Source organism: Myotis brandtii, unplaced genomic scaffold, assembly GCF_000412655.1.
Source record: "Myotis brandtii unplaced genomic scaffold, ASM41265v1 scaffold141, whole genome shotgun sequence".
In the NCBI taxonomy this organism is placed as follows: domain Eukaryota; kingdom Metazoa; phylum Chordata; class Mammalia; order Chiroptera; family Vespertilionidae; genus Myotis; species Myotis brandtii.
The window spans coordinates 1,203,651-1,213,061 of NW_005355037.1; positions in this window are offsets into that span (position 1 = coordinate 1,203,651).

Consider the following 9,411-nt stretch of genomic DNA (forward strand, 5'->3'; position numbering starts at 1 on the left):
ATATTATATATTTAAAAACTACTGTGATTCAAACATAAAGAGAAACATACAGCTATGGGGTGGATAAAAGCATAGGGGATCTTGAATTGACAGAGTTATATTTTCCTTACCAATATGCCAGGTAATCTCTTCCTTGTTTTCATAATTCAAGAATTCCAGTTCCTTGCTAAAGCAATTATGTTTGGGGCTCTCCCACCCTGGAGCATGTCTGCACGTTTGCTTTTCCCCTCCAACTCAGTCCTATACCCTTCTTGTTCCTAATCTCCAAGGGCCCTTCTTTTGCCTCCATAACTTGTTCCCTGAGCTCATTTCTTCTACTGCTAACTTCTACCTCTTTGACTTTCTCAAAACAACAACGACGACAAAACAATTCTTTTTATACTAGAGTCCCGGTGTGCGAAATTTGTGCATGGCTAGGGTCCCTAGACCTGGCTGGAGATCAGGGCCAATAAGGGCCTTCCGGGTGCCGGCCAGGGCCTTCCTTCTTTCCGCGCCACACCCTGGTGGTCAGAGCATGTCATAGCGAACGATCGAGCTCCGTCTTCTGGTCAAACTCCCGAGGGGCCAATTACATATTAGCCATATATATATATGGCTGACTTGCCAGTTATACAAAGTTAAATGAACATGCACATGCACATGCATATTTATGAATTCGACAAGCAAAACAAGCAAACTCTATTAGTTTGTGTTTGCTCTGGGTCAAAGTGTCAAATGTTGATTGTTTCTTACTGGGAGCACAAAAGAGCATTCAAGACTTGACAATGGTTATAAATTAGGTTTGGGTACCAGTGTGGCTACTGCATATTCAGAAGCCTCAGGCAACTTTTACTGAAATTGAATCAATAATACTTTCTAAATTAAATCCTTAACCAGAAGGGCTATCCTATGTTTTTATAAGTACTGAAACCAGGTCTTATGAAAAAAAAAAAGACACTAGTATTGAACAATAGTGTCAAGAAACTAACACCACAGGTCTTATCAGCATTCTGCCAGTCCTGAGAAGACAATTGTTATAGATGTAATATGGTCATCTTCATCATACTGAAAACAAGCTCCATTCTGAACATAGGAATGTGGTTAGCACCTCATCAGATTTCCTGAAAAATGACAAAACGTGCTTGGTGAACCTGTACAGATGAAAGACTGGTAGTCTGGTAGTCTTACTGCTCTGCAACATTTTGATGTTTGGTATGATTATACTATTTTCTACACATAAAGTAGAATTCAATTACTGGAACAGGAAAAATTACACCTAATCATTGGACTTTTTCCTATTAGGTATGTTTAAGTCATGAAAATATTGCCATATCTTATTTAAACATAAAGCTGAAGTATCTTGTTATTGTGCCAAGGAGATAAGAATATACTTATGATATGAGAAAGTTGGACTGGAACACATGGTGTTCCCCTGGGCAGGATGGTTCCCGGGTTCTTTGTCCGGTGGAGTGAAATAATGAAACCACAGACAAAAAAAATGGTACAGCAAAAGGTGGAAATTTATTGAGAAACAAGCATAGACTCCCACGGGGGAGGGGGAGAGTCCCACTGAGTCCCTTTTCTCTAAGGTTTATAAAGGCTACAGATCTTTGTGCCTTATATTCTCTCTAATTGGTCACTATTCCTTTAGATTGGTTACTATAGCAACTCTAGAGTTCAAACCTCCTTCTCCTTATTGTTTCCCTATTCCCTCTGGGCTTTCTTTTTTTAAAAAAATATATTTTATTGATTTTTTACAGAGAGGAAGGGAGAAGGATAGAGAGTTAGAAACATCAATCAGCTGCCTCCTGCACACCCCCTACTGGGGATGTGCCCAAAACCAAGGTACATGCCCTTGACCGGAATCGAACCTGGGACCCTTCAGTCTGCAGGCCAAGGCTCTCCACTGAGCCAAACGGGTTAGGGCCCCTCTGGGCTTTCTTCTTCCATCTCTTTGAATGAGGGGCTTCCTTCCCCTTAATTCAGTGGTTCTCAACCTGTGGGTCGCGACCCCTTTGGGGGTTGAATGACCCTTTCCCAGGGGTCACCTAAGACCATCGGAAAACACATATATAATTACATGTTGTTTTTGTGATTAATCACTATGCTTTAATTATGTTCAATTTGTAACAATGAAAATACATCCTGCATATCAGATATTTACATTACGATTCATAACAGTAGCAAAATTACAGTTATGAAGTAGCAACGAAAAACAAAAGTAATTTTATGGTTGGGGAACTGTATTAAAGGGTCGCGGCATTAGGAAGGTTGAGAACCACTGCTTTAGTTTGTAAATGTATCCCTTCTGCTGTTTCCAGCTCCTTTATTCTAGACCTGGTTTGTCCCTTCTGCTGTTTCCAGCTGCCTTATTCTATGGAAATGTACCCTTTGTAGCTCTGTAGCCCTGTGCTATTTCCATGGACCCCTTAATTCCTAAAATTTTCCTAAACCTGCCTTTTTCACCCTTAAGAACTCCTTTCACTTAGGTTTGAGGATGCCTGTTGTATCTGTGGGGCTCAATTAGGAAAGCACAATCACTATAAGGATTATGTAATAGGGAATTTATTATAGGAATTAACGTTTACTGCATTTGGGAGGAGATAGGGAAGAAATGTCTGAAAAGAGAGCACTAATCAGGGGAAAACATTATTTAAAAACCCTGGCACAGTAGAAAGAACTAGAGTTTTCAGGGAAACATGAAAACCAGACATGTCTATATTCAGCTACTTGTTTGGAACTAAAAAAGGGAATTGATGTGGAAGTCTGTGAAAAGTTGTTGACTCTTCATAGCTGTTGACTCTATAAGTTCGAAGCAAATTGTCTGGTGATAGGCTTATGTCAGGAACGATGGCAATTTGGGAGCTAGATGAGAAATTGGAAAGATTGAAGACAAATTGGAAATCACTGTTGCTTCTGCACTTGTCTCATATCATCTCCAACCAACGATGACCTTCAGAGAATAGTGGCTGCCACTTTATTTTTGCCTTTCCAATTTTGTGTGAATTTACTTTTGTTCAACTCTATGCTGATCCTTGAAAAAAAGAACAATTACAGGAAATGGTTTTTTGGAAACACCAAGTTAGCAATAGAGTAATGTAGCACTCAGGAGAAAATTAACTTCTGGAGGAATTTTGTGATGATAGTAAAACTTAGTTTGAGTGTACATTAAAAACATAAACACTAAGAGATCAGTTAAAAGTAGCAAAGCTATTAAATCCAAGCATGAGTGGACTGAATAAAAGGCTTTTTTTTTTTTTTTTTTAGAACAATTACAGGAAATAGTTTTTGGAAACACCAAGTTAGCAATAGAGTAATGTTGCACTCAGGAGAAAATTAATGTCTGGAGGAATTTTGTGATGAGAGTAAAACTTAGTTTGAGTGTACATTAAAAACACAAACACTAAGAGATCAGTTAAAAGTAGCAAAGCTATTAAATCCAAGCATGAGTGGGCTGAATAAAAGGCTTTTTTTTTTGTGGAAAAGCTGAGGTTATAGATAAGAGAGGTATCCCAAGACAAAGGAATTTGGTCTTAGTGTGATAGAATTCAGTTACCTGTCTATGGATAGCTTTTCATTATGGTGAATTCTTAGCATAGACAGAAGGGATGCCTTGCTATCTCAAAGTAGACTAAAGTGAATTTACAACATCTTAGGATCATTTCCAAGCTCATTGTCTTCTTAATCTCCACTTAAAATTTGTGTTCCATGACTTCATTATTTTCTTTCTTTGTGAAAATATGTCTACACAATCATACATCTAGCAACATTTAGCCTATTTGCACATGTTTTATTAATGGCATCACTTAAAAAAAACCCTTCTACAATATTCTTTTTTCCTTAATAGATTTTTGAGATTTAACCATGTTGGTACACATGCTCTAACGTAGACATTTTGATTGTTATATTTCCTTTTATTGCAGAAACACAGCAAAATAAATTTATTGTACTGTTAATGGACATTTAGTCTGATCCCAGGATTTAACTATGATATATCATGCTGCTAAGAACATTCTGGAATACAGTGGGGCCTTGACTTACGAGTTTAATTCGTTCTGAGACCGAGCTCGTTAAGGAGGTCATTAAGGGCTCATTAACTCAAATTACTCTGTCAACTCAATGCAAAAAATCGGCCGAGAGACAGCTGGTATCTCAAAAAACTCATTAGTTGGGACACTTGTAAGTCAAGGCCCCACTGTATTTTACCAGTGCATATGGTGTATATAGATAAGGGGATTTGATGGGCAGAAGGGAACCTTATTGCCTTTGATCTAGCAACATTTAGCCTAATGTCATCACTTTAAAAAAACCCTTCTACAATATTCTTTTTTCCTTAATAGATTTTTGAGATTTAACCATGTTGGTACACATGCTCTAACATAGACATTTTGATTGTTATATTTCCTTTTATTGTAGAAACACAGCAAAATAAATTTATTGTACTGTTAATAGACATTTAGTCTGATCCCAGGATTTAACTATGATATATCATGTTGCTAAGAACATTCTGGAATATTTTACCAGTGCATATGGTGTATATAGATAAGGGGATTTGATGGGCAGAAGGGAACCTTATTGCCTTTGTTTTCCCTGGGTGACTGCTAATTCATAGTCCCACCAGTCATGTATAAAACCGTTATATTGGAATTCAGCGAGTCAAACAGAAGATGCCACAGGTAGAGGGCCAAATTTGGAGTCTTTATTGCAAATGCTGGCGGCCGCAAAGGGCTCATGCCTCTCCAAACCTTGTGGCCCCTAATGAGCTTAGGGCTGTGGTTGGCAAACCACGGCTCGAGAGCCACATGTGGCTCTTTGACCCCTTCAGTGTGGCACTTCCACAAAATACCACGTAGGGGCGCGCAAGTACAGTGCGATTGAAATTTCGTGGCCCATGAGCAGAAGTCGGTATTTTGTGGAAGAGCCACACTGAAGGGGCAAAAGAGCTGCATGTGGCTCACGAGCCATGGTTTGCCGAGCCGCAGTTTGCCAACCACTGGCTTAGGGGATCACTTATAAAGGCAAACTACATCCTGGTTAGAACAAAGGGGGAAGCTGTGCTTAGCAGATACTTTGCAGAGAGCTTGTAGCCTTGAGCACAGCATAGCTTAGATAACCAGAAGACACCTGGCATAGGAAGAACCAAGGACGGACCAAACCCCCACACCGGCAGAGCAGCTTGCAGGACCAGATAATTAAGAGGGAGCATTGACTAAACTATAGGCTGATAAGAATGTACATTAGGTTATTGGCACAGATTCAGACTGCTAGTCCCCCCCCAAAATGTCTTATTTTCCCCATTATTTGAGCAAGCGTGCTTACAGAAGCTAGAAATTGCGGAATTACTTCCTGGAATTAACAGAACAAAGGACCATCTGTGTTTAGTGGAAAATTTTCTTACAAAATGGAGGTTATGGCAACAAGATGGAGTGCCTATGGTTCAGATGGAGTGCGAGGGACAGGATGGAGCCAGTCCTTTCAAGGCCCATTGTTCAAAATTTTCTATGGTTCAAAATAATTGGTAGATATTTGGTATTGTTAGTATCTTTTTTTGCCAACTTAAACAATGTGAGATAACATTTCTCTCTAGTTTTAATTAAATCTTTACAATTACTTGTAAGTCTAAAAACATTTTCACTTGTATATTGAGATTTTTAAAAATTTTTTAATCATTATAATTATTCTTAAACATTGCAGATACTAATTTGTTGACATTTGTATGCACTGGGAGAATCACAATTACATAGCTTTCTTTTTCATTTTGTTTTTGCTAATTTTAATGCATGAAATGTACCATTCATTTCCTTTATGTTTTTTTATCTATATCTATATCTATCTATCTATAATTAATTAATTATCTATTTACCATCTATCATCTATCTATTATCTATCTATCTATCTATCTATCTACCTTTCTATCATCTATTATCTATTTCTTCAGTGTAATTATTTCTGAGTTTTCTTTCCCAAACAAGATTTTAACTCACATGAAAAATAATTTTGAATATAAATTCAATCCCCCCCACACACAATGGATATTTTATTTTCTGATGCAATTTACTGAAAAGTCTATTGTATGTTTCACTGACTTTTAAAATATTTTATTTTGAAAAATGTGAAATCTACTGGAAACTTGAATAAATAGTAAAATGAACATATATATTTTCACCTCTAGACTCATTAATTGTTATTCTTTTATAGCATTTGCTACAAGACATTATTTTTATCACTCTGGCCTCTAGTCAGAAGTGAAAAAGAAAAAAACAATGACAAAAATATCACTTGTTTTAATTTTGCCCTGTTTCTACAGAAAGCATCCATTGTGAATTAATTATCTTTAATTATCCAAAATTTTTAACATATTTCTTTCAATATATCTAAATGTTGTAATGCATTTTTAAAGAGGAAATAAGTTGACTTTATTAGTAAATTGTTTAAAGCAGTATTTACTGAAAGCCTGCAGCTCTATATAGATCACTGATTTGATTTCTTAAAAGATCCTTTAATCTGATGAGGAAATCCAGTACATGAAAATAAATAACTTAGAAAGAAATAAGAAATGGGAAGAGCCGAAACCGGTTTGGCTCAGTGGATAGAGCATCAGCCTGTGGACTGAAGGGTCCCAGGTTCGATTCCGGTCAAGGGCATGTACCTTGGTTGCAGGCACATTCCCAGTGGGAGATGTGTGGGAGGCAGCTGATCGATGTTTCTCTCTCATCGATGTTTCTAACTCTCTATCTCTCTCCCTTCCTCTTTGTAAAAAATCAATAAAATATATTTAAAAAAAAAAAAGAAATGGGAAGAAAAAGTGTTGCCTGTGACAGGATTAGGGTAAAACTTGTAAATGGATTGTGTTTTATGGCACAAGATCATTTAAAAGGCTACATTAGAGAGATTTACCCAGGCTAAGGAGAAGAAAAGAGGCAAAATAATGGGCAATGTTAAAAAAACTATTTGAAATTTAAGTTTTATTATTATTTCTTATAAAAGTGTTGAGTGTGACAGGATTAGGGTAAAACTTGTAAATGGAATGTGTTTTATGCCACAAGATCATTTAAAAGGCTACATTAGAGAGATTTACCAAAGCTAAGGAGCAGAATAGAGGCAACATAAGGGGCAATGTTAAAAAAAAACTATTTGAAATTTAAGTTTTATTATCATTTCTTATTTTCTTGCAAATAATAATCAAACAACAAATATTACTACCTGATAATGTAGAGTGAAAAAAGGGTTTGTAACCTTGCAGGTGATACAGAATTTTTGGACTGGAACCCGGATTCTTTGTCCGCCAGAGTCAAAGAATGAATCCATGGACAGACAGGCTAAGGAGAAGAAAAGAGGCAAAATAATGGGCAATGTTAAAAAAACTATTTGAAATTTAAGTTTTATTATTATTTCTTATTTTCTTGCAAATAATAATCAAACAACACATATTGCTACCTGATAATGTAGAGTGAAGAAAAGGGTTTGTAATCTTGCAGGTGATACAGAATTTTTGGACTGGAACCCGGAAAAGCTAAGGAGCAGAATAGAGGCAACATAAGGGGCAATGTTAAAAAAAAACTATTTGAAATTTAAGTTTTATTATCATTTCTTATTTTCTTGCAAATAATAATCAAACAACAAATATTACTACCTGATAATGTAGAGTGAAAAAAGGGTTTGTAACCTTGCAGGTGATACAGAATTTTTGGACTGGAACCCGGATTCTTTGTCCGCCAGAGTCAAAGAATGGTAGTAACTCCTGAACTACTTCCTTCCTTATTGTTTTCCTATTCCCTTTGGACTTGCTTCTTCTCCTTCAGATGAGGGCTTCCTTCCCTTTATACAGTGGGGCCTTGACTTACGAGTTTAATTGTTAATTGAAGAACATGCACAGACTCCCAAATGGGGAGGGGGTAAGGATCCCACTGAGTTCTTTTTCCTTATGGCTTATAAAGGCTGCAGATCCTGGTGCCTTGATATCCCCTTTGATTGGTCATTATTCCCTTAGACTGTCTACTGTAATAACTCCTGAACTACTTCCTTCCTTATTGTTTTCTTATTCCCTTTGGACTTGCTTCTTCTCCTTCAGATGAGCGCTTCCTTCCCTTTATATTGTAAATATAGACCTTTTGCTGTTCCCAGCTCCCTCATTCTATGGAAATGTATCTGTTGCAGCTTTTCAGCTCCCCTATTCTATGGAAATATACCTTCTGCTGCTCTGCAGCCCTGTGCTTCTTCCACGGACCCCTTAATTTCTAAAATTTCCTAAAACCTATCTTTTTCACCCCCAAAATTCCTGTTTCACAGGCATAGTTTCAAATCCTAGTTCTAATACAAAATATTTATAATTGTAGACTCCATTGATTTTTTACAAAGTACATATGAAAAATGCCTATAATAAGTACTCAGCATAATGTAGTATACCCTGGTTATGTATTATGTATGTGAAACTTCCCCTCTCTTGAATAAATTCACTTGTATTCTCCATAGAAAGGACATAAATCCAAGAAAAAAAGTGTTCCAAAGTAAAACTTATCCTTATAGTTTCAGTTCTGTTTCCCAAAAAATGACAGTTAAAAAAATAACCTACTTTATCAATATGTATATTTCAGTATTACCTATTTTATATAAAAACTTTTGAGACTAAACCTTATATCATAAAAAATGCAGGGTAATTCTTATTAAGTATGTATTCTATACATCCACAGAAGAAAAATATAAAACTCAAAGAAATATAATTTATTGATAGCAGTACAAATCCTATATATATTCATCCTAAACTATTTTGTTTTCTCCAAGAACTTCCCAACAAAATACTAACTACAAAGATAAAAAAATAATATATTTACAGTGGAGAAGGCTGGAAGATCCCATTTTAATCAATGATTAATGTTAACATTACCAGAAATGGGACACATTATCATCATGTGTCAATTCATAGGATACAACATTTTGTGGGAGGTATTTTGATGATACAATAATATCTTATTCCTTGTTATATTCTAAATGAATTAATGCCAGTACAAATTCATAGACCCTTATTTTATTCTATAGCTTGTAACATTACTATAATTATGCCTACTTTTTGATGCTTAGATGGTCTGTTTTAGAATGTGGGAGAACTTTCAAGTTATTTATATGTCCTTTTGACATGGCTAAGTTATTCTTTAAGCACTCAAGATATTTTAAGCAAAACTAATGTACTAGGCTCCTTTGTAATTTCTCTGACCTAGTCTATTTCTAAGAAATCAACTATTTCTCCAAAGGAGTCCTAGTTTTGTTTTGTTTTTTTCCTCCAATAAAGTTTGATATATAAAGCCATCTTCTGAGATGTGCTCATTAATCTTAAGTAATAGTGGACAAAGCTGAGGAACAATCTATATTTATTGTTCTGGGACTTACTACTCTTTATCTCTCTCTCTCTCTCTAACTTGTGACTCCCTCCTCAAA